Source organism: Geotrypetes seraphini, chromosome 11 (genome assembly GCF_902459505.1).
Source record: "Geotrypetes seraphini chromosome 11, aGeoSer1.1, whole genome shotgun sequence".
Lineage (NCBI taxonomy): Eukaryota > Metazoa > Chordata > Amphibia > Gymnophiona > Dermophiidae > Geotrypetes > Geotrypetes seraphini.
Genome location: NC_047094.1, coordinates 98,262,327 through 98,284,255, shown reverse-complemented (window position 1 = coordinate 98,284,255; position 21,929 = coordinate 98,262,327).

Below are 21,929 nucleotides of genomic sequence, written 5' to 3'. Positions count from 1 at the left end.
CGTATTCCAAGTTCTCCATACCATTTTCGTTGCTCGTCTCTTCACCCTCTCCAGCAGTTTTATATCCTTCTTTAGGTTGGGAGACCAATGTTGGACACAGTATTCCAAGTGTGGTCTGACCATTGCTCTATAAAGCGACATTATAACTTTCTCCGATCTACTCATGATTCCTTTCTTTATCATGCCTAACATTCTAATCAACGATAAAAGATATTCAGGGCATAAACAAATTATCTTAAAAATTAAACACAAGCCCTTAAATTGAATTTTACAATAATCTATTTTAGAAGTAATCAGAGCCCAAATCATTTTTTATATGTCGATTGAAAAATACAAGCCTATTTGGTGCAGATATTTGAACTTGAGAAAATCTGAATGTCATCTGTTAAAATCAGAGTTGATTCATACACTCAGACTTTTTACAGCTTTCTGAAGTTGGATCGTTTTACCCTATAGTTTAGGAATATAGTCGGAAAGGCAGGAATTTACAAATAACCCATAACATGGGGGGGGGGGGGGGTCAGTATTTAAGCCGGTTAACATATATCTATTTGGAGAGCTGAGAAAAGCAAAAATTGATATGTTCAAATAACTCAGTGACTGATGGAAGTAACTGGAAAAATAATCTATACATCAGCCTAGATATGGAGGGGCATTTTCAATATGACGTCTAAATCAGAGTTTAGATGTTTTGCAGAAGATGCACAAAAATCCAGTACCAAGCATGCCCTTTTTTCAAGCTGCAAGATGTCCATCTTGTTTTTTCAAAAATTAAATTAATTTTTTGGCATTGTTAAAGTTTGAAAATTAATAAAGATTAAAAAAAAATAAATGGATGTGTTTATGCTCTTTGTGATATCTATCTTTGTGGGATTGGGACATAGGGAGCATACCAATAAGAATCTTTTCCTACGAAATCTCCATCCATCAGCAAGACTTTCGTGCCAGGGACTCTGCAATGAATCAAATGTTTTATGATATTAGCAAAACACCTGATGTGAAATTCTGCTACACACAACCAGATAAAGGCAGTTTTAAAACATATGGTACAGGATCATGGGCATTCAAGTTAAACACTTTCATCTAAAAGACAACACAACATTTACCCCCTCTTTTACTAAGCTGCGGTAGCATTGATAGCGCGCGCTGGAACTAACGCCAGCTCAATGGTGGTGTTAGTATCTAGTGCGCGTGGCAATTCAGCGCGTGCTAAAATTCACGGTCGGCGGTTCGCAGTCCCGGTTATTCGCGGTATTTTCCGACCGCGAACCACCAACCAGGAGAGGACAGCTGGAGAGGCAGGAGAGGACAACTGGAGCGCCGGCGAGTGAAGAAAATCACTCGCTGTATGCTCCAACCGTCTCTTCCTGTACTAAAGTCGGGTCTCACCAATCAGGAGCTGGTTTGACACGCAGCTCCTGATTGGTAAGGCCCGACTTTAGTGCAGGAAGAGGCGGTCAGAGCATACAGCGAGTGATTTCCTTCACTCGCCGGTGCTCCGGCTGCTCTCTCCTGCCTCCCCCACTGCCCTCTCCAGTCTCCCCCATGAAAAACCGTATTTGCAGTTTTTCATGATTCGCGGGGGTTCCTGGAACGGAACCCCCGTGAATATCAGGAGAGTACTGTATTCCAATTGGTGTAAATGTGCTACTACGCTGTCCTATCCCCATCACTTCCTTGTTCCTGTGCCCATATCTGGAAGGTTGCTTACTGTTCTCTGTGGTTTTCCTGGGACCAGGTCCTTTGTCCAGATGTGTACTGGCAGTTGCTGTTCCAGTTGCTGGTGACCACAAGGTGCTACAGTTGCTGATGTGCACATGTTTTCTATGTACAGCTATGTCCTCTTTTGAGCAAAAGTTCATCTCCAGGGCAAACACAGTAGAAATGGCTTTTAATCTTTTAGTTCAAAATGGTTGCAGCTTTCCATGGATCCTTCCTCATTGACCACAGCTCCACTTCCCCTATCTTTCCAGATACTATGAGCACTGCTTGTGCAACAACATCCTCATCCAGCTCACAATATGGACACCCTGATCCAGGAATCAAATCAAGAATAGGATTGCCACTGATCCACCTGCCAGTCCAAAATTGTTAAGCAAAAATCATGACCGCTTTCTAAAAGAATTATTTTGGGGACAGTTTCCAAATCATGCACACACTGCCAACCATAATGGGACCCACTCTTACACAGCTTATGTTCAACAGTTCCACTCTACAATGGCAAACAAACCAAGTCCCACATATAAATTGACAATTAAGGTTCTGGCTGCAGGGCATCAACAACTGAAAGCAGCAAATATTCTTAGCCTGCTAAAACTTGCAGTCTTTATGCTGCAATGAAAGACAGAATTACATTAACTGTTTGGATCCTGGGTTGCCATTTCCTCTAGAACAGTAGTTCCCAAACTAATCCTGGGATACTGAATGAATATTTATGAAATAGATTTGTACTTACTGCCTCCACTGTATGCTAATGTCTCTCATGCATATTCATTATGGATATTATGAACACCTGAGGAAAAAGTTGGGAATTACTATTCTACAATTAATCTAATCAATTCAGATTTCTCTCTGATGGAGAGATGTCCACACAAGAGAACTATGAAGACCCTTTGCAAGTAGCATAATGATTTGACAGCAGCAGTGTGCCTGGGATCCCAAATGCTCAAAGGTCTTCTCTTACTTCCAGTGGTTAGGAGAGACTATCACAAGGAGGAAGATGGGAAGATTAGGTACTTGCCGTATATACTCGAATATAAACCGGGATTTTTGGACCAAAATATTGGCCCCAAAATGGGGGTCCCAGTTTATATTTGGCACAGCGCCCGCCCTTCCCCTCCCAGACTTATTGTAGGCCTCTGCCGGGCCGCCGGGCTCTGCACCCTGTCCCCCTCCCTGCCCTGCCCATCGTACCTCCTCTGCCGCTGGAATCATTGGTGGTCCAGAGGTGTAGTGGGCAGGATTGAGTTTTCGGTGCTCCTGCCCCACTGTTAACCCGGTCGGTTGCTCCTGCGAGTTCTGGATTCAGCCACTGAGCAGCACTGAGCAGGAGCTTCCTGTTTCTGCATAGGCGGGAAGTGTCAGAGAGAAGGCTCGGGTTAGATAGCGCAAGTTGTCTGACTTGCTGCCTACTACTGAAGAAAAATAAAATGCCAAGTCGCTGATTGGAGAGGGTGTCGCTGCATGAGGTAATTGGCTCTTGCATGGAGCTCTTTGTATTGCAACACTTTTAACAACATACACAATTTGCACTGTGAACTACTTTAAACTCCCTGAATAGCCAAGCAACATAGTAAGGAAGGTATGTTAGTGTGTGTATATATGTATGCTCAGTGCACTATATGTGAACACATTTCTCCTTTCCATCTTCCTTTCCTCCTTCCTGATGGATAGGATTTTTGGTAGTAATATTTTCTCTGTGTTACTCCTGTGAAAGTCACACCGAATGAGACTGCATGCATGTCAACTCGGACACAGCTTCCATCATTTCTAATAAAGCTATGTGGCTGCTGGATTAATAGTGAAGTCCACCCGGATAGGTTGAAAATAAAGGCCAACAAATACGTGGGTAATGACATTCTAAATTTAGGCCAATAAAAATGTACCAAGTACAACAATTCATGAGTAGACTTTGATGCAAGGGGTTTAAAGAACCAAGACAAATGTGGTATTTATGGCTCAAGGCTCCTTTACAAGAGAAAAGGCACACAGCGTAACACCCTTTTTGATTTAATTCCAGGAAAGTGTATACTGGGGAGCTGGAAGAAATGTCAGGAGTACAGGTTCCTGCTAGAGTGGAAAAATGTGTGTGAGGGGAGGGGGGCAAGGTGGCACCCTGAATTGTTTGGAAAGTGTGGGAGCAGAGTAGGGGTTTTCTACTGTAATGTGACCGCGCGCATTTGGCTTGCGTGCATTTGACTTGCCACCGTAATGCGCATATGGGTGTGTTTGGAGCAGAAATGGAGCAGGGCTTCATGCAGTATTGGGAAGAGGGTTCAAATCAAAGAGAGAGGATTCTGTTTTATTTATATTAGCATTTCTAACACAACTGTTACTGCATCTGAGAGCTGGAGTATTTTAGTAAATGCTCATTTAATAAAATATATCTATTAAAAAATTGATGGTGCGCCTTGGCAATTTTTGTGCCTTCTCAGTGGGCCCCGAAATAAAAAAGTTGTTTTATGGTAATTACGCTGATGTGTTACTGCAGAGAATGTGAAAGGTCAGTCAGTGCTATTTTTTTTTTTTTTTTAAATCTGCAGCTGCCTGACAAGAAAGTAGTCTTCTCTCATGCCCTATCTTGCTGCCCTACTTCAGATGGAGTAGATAGGAGGAGGGCGTGGGTGGTCCCAGGTCAACAGGGACTCTGAATCTCAAGTTAATAATAACAATACCACTTCTTTTCATATTGTCACTGAACAGTACTGATAAGTATTCAGGCAGAATCCTAATTTTATATAGAGCACCAAATTTAAATGCAAATTTGGTGTGTACCTTTCATGCTAAAATGGGAGGTTACACAGCAAAAGGGGGGTAAAATGGCAGGTATGTACGGTAAGTGCACTTAAGCAATATTCTTAACTTATACCCTAATTCTCTATATGGTGTTCAAATTTGCACACACAAAATTGTGTACAAATCTAATTGATAAACAAGCCAATCAGCGCTGATAATTAGGCGCTAATAATAATTATTGACACTAACGAGACATTAATTTAAATTTACGCACCAATATCCATGTTTAAATTTTACCCCTAGATCCAAAAAGAGGGCACAAACTGGGCGGATCAGGGTATTCCTGAAATTTGCATGGTTTTATAGAATAAGGGTGATCTCATGTCTACCCCCTCCTCCCTTTTATGAAGCCATGTTAGAGTTTTTTACTTCATAAAAGGGGGGGGAGGGATAAATTAGGCACGGAATTTATACCAGGTTTTGCTTGGGGTAAATCCTTGAATGCAGATCCCGATGCCAAATGATATTTTATAAACAGTGCTCAACACCAAGCGCCATTTATAGAATAAACTTAACACAATAGAATTGAATCCTTATTTCTATATATGTTGCCTAGCAAAAAAAAAAAAAAAATCAGTGCCGAAAAAGTTGGCACTTAGCATAATTCTATAAACCACCTCCAGAGTTAGGTGCAGTTTATAGAACAAACCCCAAAACACTGCGGAGTGACGATGTTCCTGAAATGGACTTTATTGAAAATGTAAAAGTTCCACAAGTCAATGTAAGCAATCCACATAAAAACCTTGAGGACCTGATCCGCCGAGAGCATGGGACCCAACACGGTCTGTGTTTCGACAAGATAGTCTTCTTCAGGGATCCCTGATAATTCTAAGGTAGTAGATATGTGGAAGAAAAACTGTCCAAAAGCGCAAATGCATGGAACTCCGAAGAACGCGCTGCATAAATCAAAAAGCAGTTTACAGAACCACACCAAGCACCTGTCTGCATGACTAACATTTAGGCACAGGCATTTATCACAATAAAAACCAGGTCTAAATGCATGCACCTATGCTGTGCTTGGATCAGGTGTATTTTATAACAATGTGCTTAACTTTTAGGAATGCCCAAAACCCACTCATGCTCTTCCCCTGCCCATGCCCCCTTTTGAGATCCATGCACTAAAATTTACGTGCACCACTTTATGGAATATACTTAGAAATTTGTGCACACAAATTCTCTAACTTGTTTAATTGTGTGTGCAAAACGGCCTTGCCACAGATTTACACATGCAACTTTGACTGCAGTATACATATCCGGCTCTTAAGCCCGGATTCTCTAAACGGCGCATTGTTGGTGGCTGACAATCGTGTGTCAATCATGCGACGGCGCCATTTAGAGAATCTTGCCTCCGGCCAAGGTAGGCACCAGAAATGTAGGCAAGGGTTTTCAAGGCCTACATTTTCAGAGTCTACTTTGGATGTGAATTGCGCCTATGGAGGCACCTATCACTATTTCCAGCATTAGCTATGCCTACAGTGGTGTTAGGTACTGGTAAGGTCCTCCGGAGGTGCAATTCCAGCGTCATTCTTTTAGGCACCAGTAGTTGCCTGGAAATCTCTTTCAAAATATCTTTTAAACGGCATTTCTTTCTTAACTTAAGCACTGCTAAGGCACCTACCAGCATCTAAGTTAAGGCACCGTTTATAGAATATGGGCCTTTGCACTTAAATGTTCTACTGCGTAACTGCAAAGGGGTATTAACATGGGAGGGACATAAGTGAGGTAAACACATTTTGACTACATATGTGAGTACTGTTAGTTGTGCATGCAAGTTGCCCCATTTAAGCATGCCTATTTACACCTGCTATAGACATGGAGTAAGTGGGCACATGCAATCTAGGCACATCATTGCAATGCGACCAGCTCCAAAGCTCTCTCTCAGTTATGCATAGACATATTTTGTACTTGGTTAGAGCTTTCCATGCCCTTCCTAGAAGTCCAACAGGCAGTTGGATTTTCAGCATAACCACAATCCAAATGCATGACATAAATGTGCATATAGTGAGTCTCCAATGTAAATTTCTCTCATACATATTGAAAACCTGACAGGCTGTAGAGGTGCCAGCAGATGTTTGAGAAGCAGTAGGCTTGGAAACATGAGGCGGCTTTCAGAATGCAACTCAATATTCCTTCAGATCCATCATTGTCCTGAAAAAACAGCTTTGTATTCTTTTATGACTGTTTAAATTAATGGCAGCACAATAAAGAGAAATGAGTCTTTTTATGTGTGGGTGTGGATGTGGGTAGGGCAGAGGCAGAAGCAATGCCTTCAAAGTCCCTTGCAGCTAAACTCATTAATATGTAAAAATATAAGGTGTTAAATCACACCTTGAATTCTGAAATAATTTGCAGCCTGAAAAATACGGGCATACAGCTTAGGCAAAAAAAATGTTTGCAATCTTGTAATGAAAGAATTCATATAGCAGTTAATTCAGCCAGTCTAGTACTGTACCACCAAACCATATCATGTGTTCTAAAAAAAAAGAAAAGGAAGATGTGTAGTCAGCTGAGGTCCTCTAGTGGTTAAATTCAATATTATACAGCTTTTCGATTTCTCAAATGCGCATTCAATTAGTATTGGTGAAGGATGTGGTTTGGGGTTTTTTTTAAATTCATTTATTTATATCCCGCCCTTATCCAGGGCTGGTTACAAAATTACATACAAAATCAACAATAAATAAATAAACTAACAAAACAAGACATTATTAACAACACAAAGCAAAAATACAAACAATAGAATAAATAGGTGACGATCACCTTACTGCCATCATCTCTTCCTTATTAACAACAGTCTCATACTCTGTATTTCATCTGGCAAAAAAAATGCCGTTTAAGCAAACGCCACTTGTCCCTCTATTCATGCTAAACTGAAAACCAATGATAATGTGATTAGAAGTGTAAACCTGGGATTTTTAAACTTTCCAAAAGAAACAAATATATCTGCTAAAGATATATTTATAAGTTATTTGAAGGAAACTTTAATGTGGTCAGAGAAATTAATACCAATAATCATTTGAATATATTATCTTCTTTGGGGGGGGGAAGCATGTTTCAAGGGTGTCAGACAATGTTCCATCTAAATATTGCTGGCCCATGTGCACATTAAAAATGTACAAATTTTCAGTCTTGACTCAATGTGTATGCTATAGCCTAGATCAGGAGTGCCCAATAGGTTGATCGCGATCGACCGGTAGCTCGCCAAGGCAAAGTGAGTCGATCATCCAGGACTCCCTTTGCCTTGGCGATCTAGCGGGCCAATCAATCTTCCTCTCCCCGACGTCAATTCTGCCGTCGGAGAGGAAGTTCGGGCCAGCCAATCGCTGCCTGGCTGGGCGGAACTTCCTCTCCGATGGCAGAATTGACGTTGGGGAGAGGAAGATTGATCGGCCCGAAGCAGAGAGAACATGGGGCGGCGGCGGCGGCGGCCTTGGGGCGTGTTTGTGGCCATTGGTGGCGTTTGGGTCCTGTTCCCCAATGGCAGCGGCAGTGGCAGTGGCTTGGAGAAGGGCAGGGAGAAAGAAAGAAAGGGGCGCAGGCAGGGACACAGAAGGAAAGAAGAGAAACAGGAAAAAAAATAAAGGGGGCATGAAGAGAGAAAGAAAGAAAGGTCAGGGAGAGATGAAGAAAAAGTTGGGGGAGGGAATGAGGTTTGGAGGAGAGGAAGCATAGAGGCTAAAAGAAAGATTGGATGCACAGTCAGAAGAAGAAAGTGCAACCAGAGACTCATGAAATCACCAGACAAGGTAGGAAAAATGATTTTATTTTAAATTTAGTGATCAAAATGTGTCTGAATTTATATCTGCTGTCTATATTTTACAATATGGTCCCCTTTTACTAAACCGCAATAGTGGTTTTAGCGCAGAGAGCCTATGAGCATCGAGAGCAGCGCTGGGCATTCAGCGCAGCTCCCTGTGCTAAAAAATGCTATTGTGGTTTAGTAAAAAGGGAGGGGGTGAGTATTTGTCTATTTTTGTATGGTTGTTACTGAGGTGACAGTGCATAGAGTCATCTGCTTTGACCTCTTTGAAAAAAACCCGGAATAGGAATGATAATTAACAATTCTATGCGTACAGTGTGCGTTGTGTTTTTTTAAAATTTTATTGTTGGTAGATCATTTTGACTTGGTCATTATAGGGGTTCAAATGATTACGTCTAATTGGAAACATCATGATAGGATTAATTTTAGTTTTTGGTGGGCAACTATATGTGCAACATATAAATATGAAAAGATTATGGCAGAACGTCTAGGGTTTATTAAATCTTTTAAGGGGATTTGGGATCCATTAACTAATTTTCTCGCATTATAATTAAAATGATTCCTTTTTTTTAATGTTAGATTCCTATGCACATCCAGGGGGGTTCTGGGGTAGGGGGATGTTTTAATTATTTAGAGGTATAAATTTCATAATATTTTATAATATTGCTAGTTAAGTATACTTCATTATTATTGTAGGTTAAGAAGGGATTTAAAATATTTCTTGTATTAATTCTGATGTTAATAATGTATTTTCATACAGTATTCTTTTGATTTTATAACTGTATACATTGTCAAGTTCAAAATATCAATAAAGAAATTGAAAAAAAAAAAAAGTAGCTCGCGAGTCAAAAAAGTGTGGGCACCCCTGGCCTAGATGGTGAAATTTCAGCAAATTCATTGGATATATCAAGAGATAGAGTGTTTATAACAGATCGTTTAAATGCTACTCTACTTGTGACTTTGACTAATGTTACTGAGACTGTTTTACTACTACAGTCGACTCCGCTTAAGTGCAAGGCATCCAGACCGGACCGCCACATGCGCTTAAACGGAGTGTGCGCTTAATCAGAGTGCCACTTTTAGTCATGAAAGATCACAGTACGCTGTAGTCAAATGCAATAAAACTTTTATTCAGAAAAAAAAAAAAACCACACCGAAAACAATTAACACGGTTCAGTTTTAAAAACAGCACTGTTCCATCTAATGCAATACACTATATACCTTTTTTTAAACCAACATTCTACTGAAATAATCAGTCATTGCTTTTTGCACGCAGATTGCACGATTCAGGCTGTGTATCTGACAACTGATGCTATAAAACTGGCCATAGTCGTGACATCCATTTATCACCAGATAACAACGCAGTTTGTGTAGGGACTTCAGCGTGTCTGAGAAGGAAACAATCTCTGCAGGTGTTTCATTAGCCGTGATGACCGCAGCAGTATCTCCATTTTCATCAGACTCTTGGTTGTCTGCAGTGCCCTTTTATGACTGTACAGATATCGGAATTAGTGCTGTCAGATGATGTGGGCACATCGTTGTCAATGGCGACATACAGCTCAAACTCTTGTGTCAAGAGTCCCACTGGGAGTTCAATGGACGAAGTATCAGCTTCAGTAGTCTCATCAGATGCTTGAATGAAGCTCATTCATCGATAGCAATTTGAAATCGTTGATGATGAGACTCGACTCCACGCCTCCCGTACCATGTGAAGAGAGTAGAGCACCGTCATTTTTCTCATGAGCTCAGCAGCTCAGGGGATAGATTCCGTGCTTGCATCAATCACTGCTATCACATATCTTAAGACGAGCAACCTGTAATGACGTTTGAAGTTGGCAATTATCTCCTGGTCCATCGACTGGATCAAAGAGGTCGTGTTTGGTGGCAGAAAAATGAGTTTGATGTTGGTTAGTCATACATCATTACTGTGTGGGCGTGGCTTGCCATAGAGCCTGCCGATTGATTCTAGCTGAGATTTTCGTTATGGCAGCAGCCATAATAGCTTAAACAATCACACTGAGGCTACACATACACTCATTAAATTTAACGATAGATATTTATTTATTTATTTGATACATGAGAGGTGTCTCTAGTGACTTTCATCCTTTCACAAGTACTATTTTTTACTTGCAATTTTGAGACGTACTTGATTGGGTACTTACACGCACATTTATCACACAGCATTACAATGTGCCTCTGCACCTTCTCATGAGATTATCAAGCTTCTGCAACCATTCAATCCACAGTGTTGCCATCATCCATGCGTTTTTGTTGTTTTCATATTCAACAGGCAGGTGCTTAATGTTTTTGAAGCACCGAGGATTTCGATTCTTCCCAATCACTACCGTCCATATTGCAACTGAGCAGCAATGTCAATTGTTCCTTTGGTACCTTGAAACCAAAAGTTTTACTGCGTTTGAAAGCCAATGTTCCATCAGGGATGGCACGTCAGTACAGGCCCATCTCATCAGCGTTGAAAACGTTGCATGGTTCATATCCATCAATGACTGATGGCAACACTTCCATGACCCATCTTTCTGCACCAAACTCATCCGCATCTTGCTTTTCACAATGCTGCTTCTTAAATTTTATGCCACTACGAACTTTCCACCTCTCTAGCCATCCGTTTGATGCTTTGAAGTCTTCTACACTCAGTTCTTCGGATAGCTGTGCTGCTTTCTCCATCAGCAGAGGCCCACTGATTGGCAGTTGACTTCTAGCTTCAGCAAACCATCGCAGCAACGTCTGTTCAGTGTCTCCAGCCTTCCCAATTCTTTTTCGTTTCCTGGTAGGATTGCTGTTGTTTTGCCAGTCTTTCAATATGGCTTGCTTTTTTTTGTGAATCCGAGAAATCTGGCTAGGATGAATGCTGTAATATTTTGCACAAGTCTCTTTAAGACATCGACACGTTCAGCCAAAGACAATGACTTTTGACCAGCGTGTTCAACATGTTCAGCCAAAGACAAATATTTTTCTCACCAAGACGCCATGGTGCAGTTTCGAAAGTTGAACACCTGGCCAGGCCTAGATTGCTGATCTGAAACACATGGCTCATCAATGCGAGAATGTGATTGCTTTTAACCGGAGTGAACGAAACGTGAATGAATAGAGATGGGACCTATAACATCAGTGCATATAAGCGGATTGTGTGCTTATCAGAATTGCAATTATCTGGAGTTTACGTCCATTGACTTTTTTATGTGTGTGTGTTCAATATTTTCACTGGTATATAACAACACAAAACAACATGGTGGTAGGCTGCAGATAACCCAAGTGTGCGCTTAACTGACGTGCACTTAGGTGGAGTCGACTGTATTTAGAACATTTCAGCAAATTCTTTAAAGGGAAATTCCAGTTACTTACCATAACAGGTGTTATCCAGGGACAGCAGGCAGCTATTCTCACATATGGGTGACGTCATCGACGGAGCCTGGATGCGGACACCTCACAAGCAGACTTGTTTGAAGAAACTAGAAGTTTCGAGTCGCCCGCACCGCACATGCGCGAGTGCCTTCCCGCCCAGCGTAGGATGCGTCTCCTCAGTTCAGATAGCTAGCAGAGAAGCCAACCAGGGGAGGTGGGTGGGTTGTGAGAATAGCTGCCTGCTGTCCCTGGATAACACCTGTTACAGTAAGTAACTGTGCTTTATCCCAGGACAAGCAGGCAGGTATTCTCACATATGGGTGACCTCCAAGCTAACCAGAATGGGATGGTGGGAGTGTTGGCAATTTTAGGAGAATAAATTTTGTAATACTGTTTGGCCAAACTGTCCATCCCGTCTGGAGAAAGTGTCCAGACAATAGTGAGAAGTGAAGGTATGAACTGAGGACCAAGTAGCAGCTCTACAAATTTCCTCAATAGGTGTAGATCTGAGGAAAGCTACTAAAGCTGCCATAGCTCTAACCTTATGGGCTGTGACTTTACTGTGAAGGGGTAATCCAGCCTGGGCATAGCAGAATGAGATACAAGCCGCCATCCAGTTGGAGATGGTATGCTTAGAAATAGGATGGCCCAACTTATTGGGATCGAAGGATATAAAAAGTTGAGGAGCAGTAAAGCACATTTACTGTCCAGAGTATGAAGAGCAACTTCTCCAGGATGAGAATGAGGCTTTGAAAAAAATACTGGAAGAACAATGGATTGGTTGAGATGAAATTCTGAGACCACTTTAGGGAGGAATTTAGGATGAGTACGAAGAACCACTTTGTCATGATGGAACACTGTGAATGGTGGGTCAGCAACTAAAGCTTGCAGCTCATTGTCTCGTCGAGCAGAAGTGAGGGCTATGAGAAACACCACTTTCCAAGTGAGATACTTCAGATGAGCCTTGTCAATTGGTTCAAATAGAGGCTTCATTAGTTGAGTAAGGACAATATTGAGGTCCCAAATCACAGGAGGTGGTTTGAGAGGAGGTTTGACATTGAAAAGTCCTTTCATGAATCTGGAAACCACTGGATGAGCAGAGAGGGGTTTCCCTTCAATAGGCTGATGGAAAGCCACAATTGCACTGAGATAGACTCGGATAGATGTAGACTTGAGGCCAGAATTGGATAAGTGCAAAAGGTAGTCCAAAACAGAAGATAAGGAGGAATGCTGAGGCTCCTTATGATGAGAAAAACACCACGTAGAAAATCTAGTCAATTTTTGGTGATAGCATTGTCTAGTGGTAGGCTTCCTAGAAGCTTCTAAAACGTATCTTACAGATTGAGAAAACTGAAGAGGGGTTATGTTGAGAGGTACCAAGCTGTCAGGTGTAGAGACTGCAGGTTGGAATGAAGCAGAGATCCTTGACTCTGTGTAAGCAGAGAGGGAAAAACTGGTAGAATGTATGGCTCCCTGCTGTTGAGTTGAAGTAGAAGGGAGTACCAAGGCTGTCTCGGCCGCCGAGGAGCAATTAGAATCATGGTGGCATGATTCTAATTGCTGAAAATCAGGGGAGGGAAATTTCATGGTGACTCCAGAAAGTATTTCTTCACTGAGAGGGTGGTCGATCATTGGAATGAACTCCCACGGCAGGTGATTGAGGCCAACAGCGTGTCAGATTTCAAAAATAAATGGGATATTCATGTGGGATCTCTAATGAGGTAAGGGCAGGGGGTGGTGAGCAAAATCAAGGAGAAGGGTCAATAGAGTGGGCAGACTTGATGGGCTTTGGCCCTTTTCTGCCGTCATTTTTCTATGTTTCTATGTTTCTATGTTCTTCAACTTGACCAGAGTCTTGAGAATGAGAGGGAATGGAAGGAATTCATAGAGGAAAAGATTCAACCATTCCAGAAGAAAAGCATCTGCCCCGAGGCGATGAGGAGAGTATATCCTGGAGCAGAATTGAGGCAGTTTGTAGTTGTGGGGAGCTGCAGAGGTCTATCTGAGGCATTCCCCATTGTGAGAAAATGTGATACAGAGGGGCAGAATGGAGTGTCCATTCGTGAGGCTTTAGGAGACGACTCAAGTTGTCCGCCAAGCAATTCTGCACCCCTTGAATATAGACAGCTTTAAGGAAGGTGTTGTGGCAGATTGCCCAGTCCCAAACCTTCAGAGCTTCTTGACAAAGGGAGGCAGATCCCGTCCCCCCTTGTTGTTGACATAATACATGGCGACTTGGTTGTCCGTCCGAATGAGGACTACTTGGTCGTGAAGCAGATGTTGAAAAGCATTGAGAGCTTTGAGTATCGCACTGAGTTCCAATAGATTGATATGACACTGACGATCCGTACTGGTCCAGAGGTCTTGAGTATGGAGACCATCAAGATGAGCGCCCCAAGCGTAGGTCGAAGAGTCTGTTGTGAGGACCTTCTGATGGGGGAAGCATTTGAAAAAGCAAGCCTCTGGAAAGATTGGAAGAGAGCATCCACCAACGGAGAGACTTCTTCAATGAAGGAGTGACTGAGATGTGTTGAGAAGGAGGGTCGCAAACTTGCGTCCATTGAGATGCCAAGGTCCACTGAGGAATTCTGAGGTGAAGTCTGGCAAAAGGAGCCACGTGTACTTTGGAGGCCATGTGAAGTACCATCATGTGTCTCACATGAGATGGAAGAGCAGGAAGACACTGTATGACAGAGTTGAAAAAGAGCTTCCAGACGTTGTTGTGGAAGGAATGCTCTGAGTTGGACAGTGTCCAGAACAGCTCCAATGAACTGTAGATTCTGTGAGGGCTGAAGTTGAGATTTGGGGAAGTTGATTTCGAATCCCAGACTTTGTAGGAACCAGGTAGTCTGTTGGGTCGCTACAATAACTCCATGAGATGTGGAATCTTTGATGAACCAGTCGTCTAGGTAGGGAAATACCTGAAGACCATGATTCCTTAGAGTCTTAGAGCTGCTGATACTACTACCAGGCACTTGGTGAACACTCTGGGAGACGAGGCCAGGCCGAAGGGTAGTACTCTGTATTGAAAATGCAGATTTCCCACATGAAATCTGAGGTACTGATGGGAGGTCGGATGAATGGGGATATGAGTGTAGGCCTCCTTGAGATCCAGAGAGCATAACCAGTCGTTCTGCTCAAGGAGGGGGTAAAGGGATGCCAGGGACAACATTAGAAACTTTTCTTTGACCAGAAATTTGTTGAGAGCCCTGAGATCCAGAATGGGTCGCAGATCACCCGTCTTCTTCGGAACCCCTGTTTTTATGCTCCAAGAGAACTGGTTCGATGGCATGGAGACGAAGCAGAGCTTGAGCTTCCTGAAGAAGAAGGGCGGTCTGGGATGGATTGGAAGGATACTCTCTTGGAGGAAGCTCTGGTGGAATCTGAGAGAAATGAAGAGAGTATCCTTCACTGATGATGGAAAGTACCAGAAGTCGGATGTAATTATCGTCTATTGGTGGTAAAAATGATGGAGACGACCTCCTAAAGGGGGAAAATGAGACAGAGTCAGAACGGTGGAGGTTATGCTCCGTTTTAAACAGTCAATAAGGCTGAGTAGCCTTAGGTGCAGCAGAAGGTTGAGGTTTCTGTTGTTTCTGAGGCTGCTATTTCTTTAGAGGAGAGCGATTATATGGAGCCGTCCTCAGAGTAAAATGCCGCTGATAGATAGGAGCAAGGCGTGCAGGTTTTGCAGGAGCTGGCTTTGGCTTGGGTCTGACAATAGAAGCAAAGGATTTCTCATGGTCAGACAATTTCTTTGTGGCTGCCTCGAAGGATTCATCGAAGAGGTCATTGTCCTCACAAGGTATATTAGCCAAGCGGTCTTGAAAATTAGGGTCCATGTCAATGGTACGAAGCCAAGCAAGACGACGCATAGCCACAGAACAAGCAGCTGTCCGAGAAGACAACTCGAAGACATCATAAGATGACTGCAGGAGATGTAATCTGAGTTGGGATTAAGAAACCAGCACTTCTTGAAATTCAAAATGCTTTTGAGTATCCAGATAAGTCAAAAACTTTGGCAATAGCGAAATAAGGAATTCAAAATAAGTAATGAATTGAAAATTATAATTGAGGACTTTAGAGGACATCATGGCATTTTGATAGATGTGACGTCCGAATTTGTCCATAGTTTTCCCTTCCCTTCCAGGAGGAACAGTGGCATAAACCTTGGAAGGATGGGACCTCTTCAAGGAGGACTCAACAAGCAGGGATTGATGAGATAACTGTGAGTTGTCAAACCCTTTGCGATGCACAATTTTATACCTAGAGTCCAATTTTCCTGGATCAGCTGGTATGGAAAAAGGTGTTTCCATGCATCGACCAAAAGTCTAATTCAAAAGCTTATGCAGTGGAAGCTTAAGAGACTCTGCTGGAGGTTGAGAGAGATGCATGACTTCTAGATACTCCTTAGAGTATTTGGAGCCAGTATCTAATTGAAGATCCAAGTCCACAGCCATCTGACGAAGAAAAGATGAGAAAGATAGCTGATCTACTAATGCTTTGGCTCGAGAAGGACTCGAGGACGTTGAAGCAGCCTGGGTCAAAGATGAAGCTTCGGCAGGAAAAAAGGCATCAAAGGAATATGGTGACTTGGACGAGGCAATCGAAACCGGGACATTGGAGACTTCAAACGAGGAGTCAGTGGTCTAGTCGAGGTTAGAGTAGATCGAGGCTTAGTGGAGGAAGGTCTTTCTTTAGAACACAGTTCTTCAACCGCCGGTCCGCGGACCGGTGTCGGTCCGCAGAAAATTCCTGCCGGTCCGCGCAGGACCGGCGAGATCAACTTCTTCAATTTCCTGCCGGTCCGCACAGGACCGGCAAGATCGAGGAGCTGTCACTCGCACAGGGCCGGAGAGATAATAGGGAGCCTCACACTGTGCTTTCTCCCCTCCCAGCGGCTATCCTTACAAACGCAGCGATTCAAAAAGGAAGCCTTGGAGCTTTTGCTGAGTCGGGCCGCCTCTGATGATGCAACTTCCGCTTTCCTCAGAGGCGGTGCGACCCAACATAGGACCCGGTGCTGCCTTACTGAATCGCAGCGCTGGCAAGTAAGGAGAGTTGCTGGGAGGGGAGAAAGCTGCTGGGCATGGTGAAAAAAAAAAAGGACAGCTGCTACTGGACCTGGAGAGGGAGAAGGAAAGATGCTGCTGGGAGGAGAGGAGGGAAAGGAGTCTGGGAAGCTGCTGGGCAAGGGGAAAAAGGGACAGCTGCTACTGGACCTGGATAGGGAGAAGGAGAGATGCTGCTGGGAGGGGAGGAAAGGAAGAGAGTTACTGCTGGACAGGAGGAGGAGGGAAGGGAGAATGAAAAAAGGAAGGAAACAGCTGGCAGAGAGATTAGAGGAGGGGAAGGGGAGCACAGGCATGAGAAAGTAGAGAGATTGATGATAGGAAGGAGTCAGCAGAAAAATAAGCAGAGAGGGACAACGATGATAGATCTGGTGTTGGAGAGATAAAAATGAAGAGAGCAGTGAAGCTGGAATGAATCATGTAAAAAGGAGAGGGGGTACAAGCTGGATGGAAAGGGGAGAGGGGCATAGAAAGAAGACAGATACCATATTGAAGGGGGAGAGGACAGACAGTGGATGGAAGGGGCAGATGCTGGATTGAAGAGACAGAGAGGGCAGACGCTGGAAGGAAGAGAGTGAAAAGAAGATTGAAAGCAGAAACCAGAGACGACAAAAGGTAGAAAAAAATAATTTTATTTCTATTTTGTGATTAGAATATATCAGATTTGAAATATATATCTTGCTAGAGCTGGTGTTAGACATAATTGGGGACTGCAAAACCCAGGCAGTGCTTCTTTAGCTTCTAGCTGGCTTAGGGCGCTCTCTGACCAGGGGGCAGTTGCCCTAGTTGCACTCCCCTAAAATTATTCCTGTCATGTGTGACTGCAGTATTCTGTTAGCATGATATTTCTGTGTAGCATTCTGTAATAATTTGGCTTGTTCAGTTTTCTTGATAGTAGAGGGGATATATGTGAAGGGTAGGGGAGACAGGGTTTTTGTTGATCCTTGCTCTGAATTATTTGTATTTATAAAATGACAATTGTACAGAATATTGTTTCTTTTTATACTTTAATAAAATACATTCAATATAAAATCATAACTGAGGCTTGTGTGGATGGGATCAGATGATTTGTGGGGACCGAGCTCGTGGAGATGGGGCGGAAACGGGGTTTTAAAATTTTAGTCCTAGTAGTTTGCCGGTCCACAAAATAATTATTTTTTTTCTGCCGGTCCACGGGTGTAAAAAGGTTGAAGAACACTGCTTTAGAAGAAGAACTATGCCTGGAAGGATGCCTCGATGAAGGCCTCGATTGTCGATGAGAACTGTGCCTGGAAGCAGATCTTGAAGATCGAGGAGACTTCGCCTTGGAGATGGAAGCAGCCGATGGTATCAACGAATGTATTGGACTGGAGGCTGTAAATCGAAGCTCCAGAGGCTTAGTGGAGGTACCTCGATGCACTCCCAAAGACTCTGCTCCTTGTATAGAGTGTGAGGATTCCTTCCGAAGCACTTGCAAAGAATCTACTCCTTGCTGTATGTGCACTGATGCCAGACCAGACACTCGCAGAGACTCTGCTCCCTGTAAAGAGTGTGTAAGGTCAGCCTGAGGCATTGGAAGCGGCTCGACCTTGCGGGAGACTGCTGAATGCCCAGGCTGGATGAGAAGAAGCTTCGGTCCCATATTAGTAAGGAACTGAATGAACTGCTTCTCCAACATGGTCTGGAAAGAAGCCAGCAAGGATGGATCCGCGTCCGAAACCGGACCACCTGCCTTGGCTGGAGGTTTCTTTGAGGTAGTGTGAGTGTGCTTTGACTTGGAAGTCTTAGGCGCCTTAATCACTACCCCTGGAACCGACTTCTGAGCTATCTGACCTGAGGAAACAGGGAAAGATACAGCAGATGTCTTCGAAGAAAGAGCCGCTGCAAACGATGAAGGTCTGATGAGGTTCGAGGTGGAAGTAGTAGAAGCAGGAGGATCCTCGGTAGGAGTTAAGGCCGAGGCCTCCTTTGAAGAGCTTGTCCACCAAAATATAATGACGCTTGAAAGCTCGAGGCTGAAGCGTAGTACAGTGCTTGCACGATCTAGGATGATGTTTCGGCCCAAGGCACTTGGGCAGCGACGGTGTGGGTCCGTAAGAGAGATTGCACGCTGGCATTCGCTACACTTCTTGAAGCCCATGATAGGCTGGGATATAGAAGTGAAAATAGCCGCTGCAAGTTCGAAGCCCTCGGGCTGCGGCTGAGCGGCCTGTCCCGGAAAACAGACGGAAGAGGAAAAAAATTTTTTTTTTTTAAACTGAAAATAAAATAAATAAAAGAAGAACAGCGATTCGTGAAGAAAAAAGTGACAAACTGCGGTTCAGAGAAGGCACAAGTAATGAAGTTAACACAGAGAGTCAAAGATGGACTTCTCAGCTCCGCGGAATACTGAGAACTGAGGAGACGTGCCCTAAGCTGGGCGGGAAGGCACTCGCTCATGCGCGGTGCGGGCGACTCGAAACTTCGAGTTTCTTCAAACAATTCTGCTTGTGAGGCGTCCGCATCCGGGCTCCGTCGATGACATCACCCATATGTGAGAATACCTGCATGCTTGTCCTGGGATAATAGGACATAAACACATAGAATAATGCAGTTAAAATAACAGCATAAAATGACTTAGTTCTAAGACAGCAGGACAATCATAGCTATCAAATTACTAGACAAATCATTTCATGTTGTAATTTTAAAGTTAAATGATATGAGATATGTAAAGCATGGGCACAATGAAATATAATGCACCTATAAAATGAATGAAACAAAGATGTGAATGGATTATATATATGAACCAATAATTAAAGAGCAAGCTGAATATTCATACTCATGGACACTAAAGGCAAAGAAAGTAAGACATGAGAGCATGGGAACTGGACGCCCGCGCACTCACAAAGCTGCAGCTGTCAATTAAGCTGCTAGCTTTCACTCAAGGTGTGAAAAATAATAAAAAACATGCTAAATAACACTAAATGCAAAGGTTTTGTTACCAAAATATAATTATTGTTTTTATTTTTTCAATCATGACACCAAAAGAATAAAGCATAATTGCGTTAGCCGTTGCATTAGCGGGAGGTCATTATAGTTGCTAAAATGCTGGCCTTCTGATAACGAGCTCAGTTCAATATTTCGAAACACTCTCATTATATACTTTTGGCTCAGTGTGACATCATCGGTTTCTCAACCAATCAAAATCAACATAGGTGGTGTTTAAAGTTAGACAAAGAAAAAAGTTTCAGAAAATTACTTTTGTTCTGTTTACATTCATTTCTGAATATACATTAACATTTTATAACATTTCCAATATTCCTTTATCATTCTTAAAACTTATTTCAGACAATTTGTCTATGTGTCAGGCAAGCTGCTGAAATGTTCTAAACCCTACAAACAGTGCTGAAAATTTGTCAGCCTTAGAGGAAATGAGAGCTCTCCCTAAGCTGACAGTTTCAAATTTCATGGATCTTCACACAGAAGCCTTCCTATGTTAGAGACTGGAACAGCAGTTTCTGACTTAATTATTTCCAGATGTTATACCCTTTGAATTTCTTTAGGTTGCAAATATATATAATATGTTTTTTCAAAACCCATTCTTTTGTTCAATACAGTCACACAATCACTCCAGGGGCCCCTTTCATTCATAATTTTCATTCATATCTCGGCCATTCATATTTAATGCATGTTATATCTTAGTTTGGGATACTTAATCCTAGCCAGCCTAAGGCACATCTGGTATCAATTAACACCATGATGCTAGGAAGCCTAAACAAAGACTTAGAAAAAACTGAACACAAAATGGATTCCAAAGACCCAAGAACCCAAAATGGAGTCCCTGTATAACCTGGTTTCCTTCATGATCTAGCCCAATAGCAAAGTACATAAAAAGAATATTATTATACTTTCCCTTATATTAATCTGTAGTGTGTTTTTCTGGCCTTGACTGCATCCGTATTCACCTTTTTTCGTACGCTTCTATTGGGCGTGGCCTTAACTGACACATATGCTTGTATCTAACTAGAGTTACCCAGAATCATACGAAAAACAGGCACTTTTGTAGAAAAACTACAAAAATACTGCACTATCATATCCTGACGTCCATTTCATTACCGTCCCATAAACATCACCCCCTACTGGCCACGAGCCACTACTCCTCACATGATAAATTGAAATCCACATATAACAGTGCATTAACAACCATGTGAGGTAAAATTAATAATAATGATAGGTACAAATATGGCATGATACATAAGGACTAATGATATATAATAATAATTTATTTCTTATATACCGCCAAAGCCGTAATAGTTCTAGGCGGTTTACAATAAAGGGCTGGACAATTAGCAAATGGGTACAATCAGCAAAAGGGTACAATCAGCAGATACAGATACAATTAATATATGTAAGCAAGGAACTGATACAATAAGGGTCAAAGTAAGGAGATCGGGAAGGAAAGTACGGAGGGAGATCTTGGGGAACAAGGGTAGGGTAAGGTGTCTTAGGCTACAAATCGGTTAAATAGATTAGTTTTTAATAATTTTCTGCAGTTTAGGTAGGATGAGGAGCGCGAGAAAATATTGCTCAGCCAATCATTTAGATGATCTGCTTGGAAGGCTAAAGTTCTGTTCAGGTATCTTTTGTAACGGCAGGCCTTTAGAGTTGAATGGCTGAAGAGATGAGCTCTGCGACTAATGGCATGATACATAAGGACTAATGATACATAAGGACTAATGGCATGATACATAAGGACTAATGGTACAAATATGGCATGATGCATAAGGACTAATGGTCTACAGAAGGCAAAAATGGCTGATGTCCATAATTAGGTGAACAGCAAAGGTTAGGAAATAAGAAAGTATGTCAAAAGGAAAGCTGTGCTGAAGTAAAAATCAAAGCAACAGGCTGCTATTGTAACGATTTCAAATAGGCGAGTCATTCTTTAAAAAACTGCGTATGCAAATGAGGTTTGTGGAGGGTTGCTAGATTTGCATATGCCGAGTGCTGATGATAATAATAATAATATAATAATAACTTTATTTTTGTATACCGCAATACCATAAAACAATAAAGAAGGGCTGGACAATTAACGAATAGGTATAATCAGCAAAAGGGTACAATCAGCAGATACAGTCAGTGAATGGGTACAATCAGCAGATACAGATACAATTAATATATGTAAGCAAGGAACTGATAGCGATTGCACATGCGCAGATTATACTCACAAATAAAAATTTAAAAAAAGACTCTCAAATCAAAGA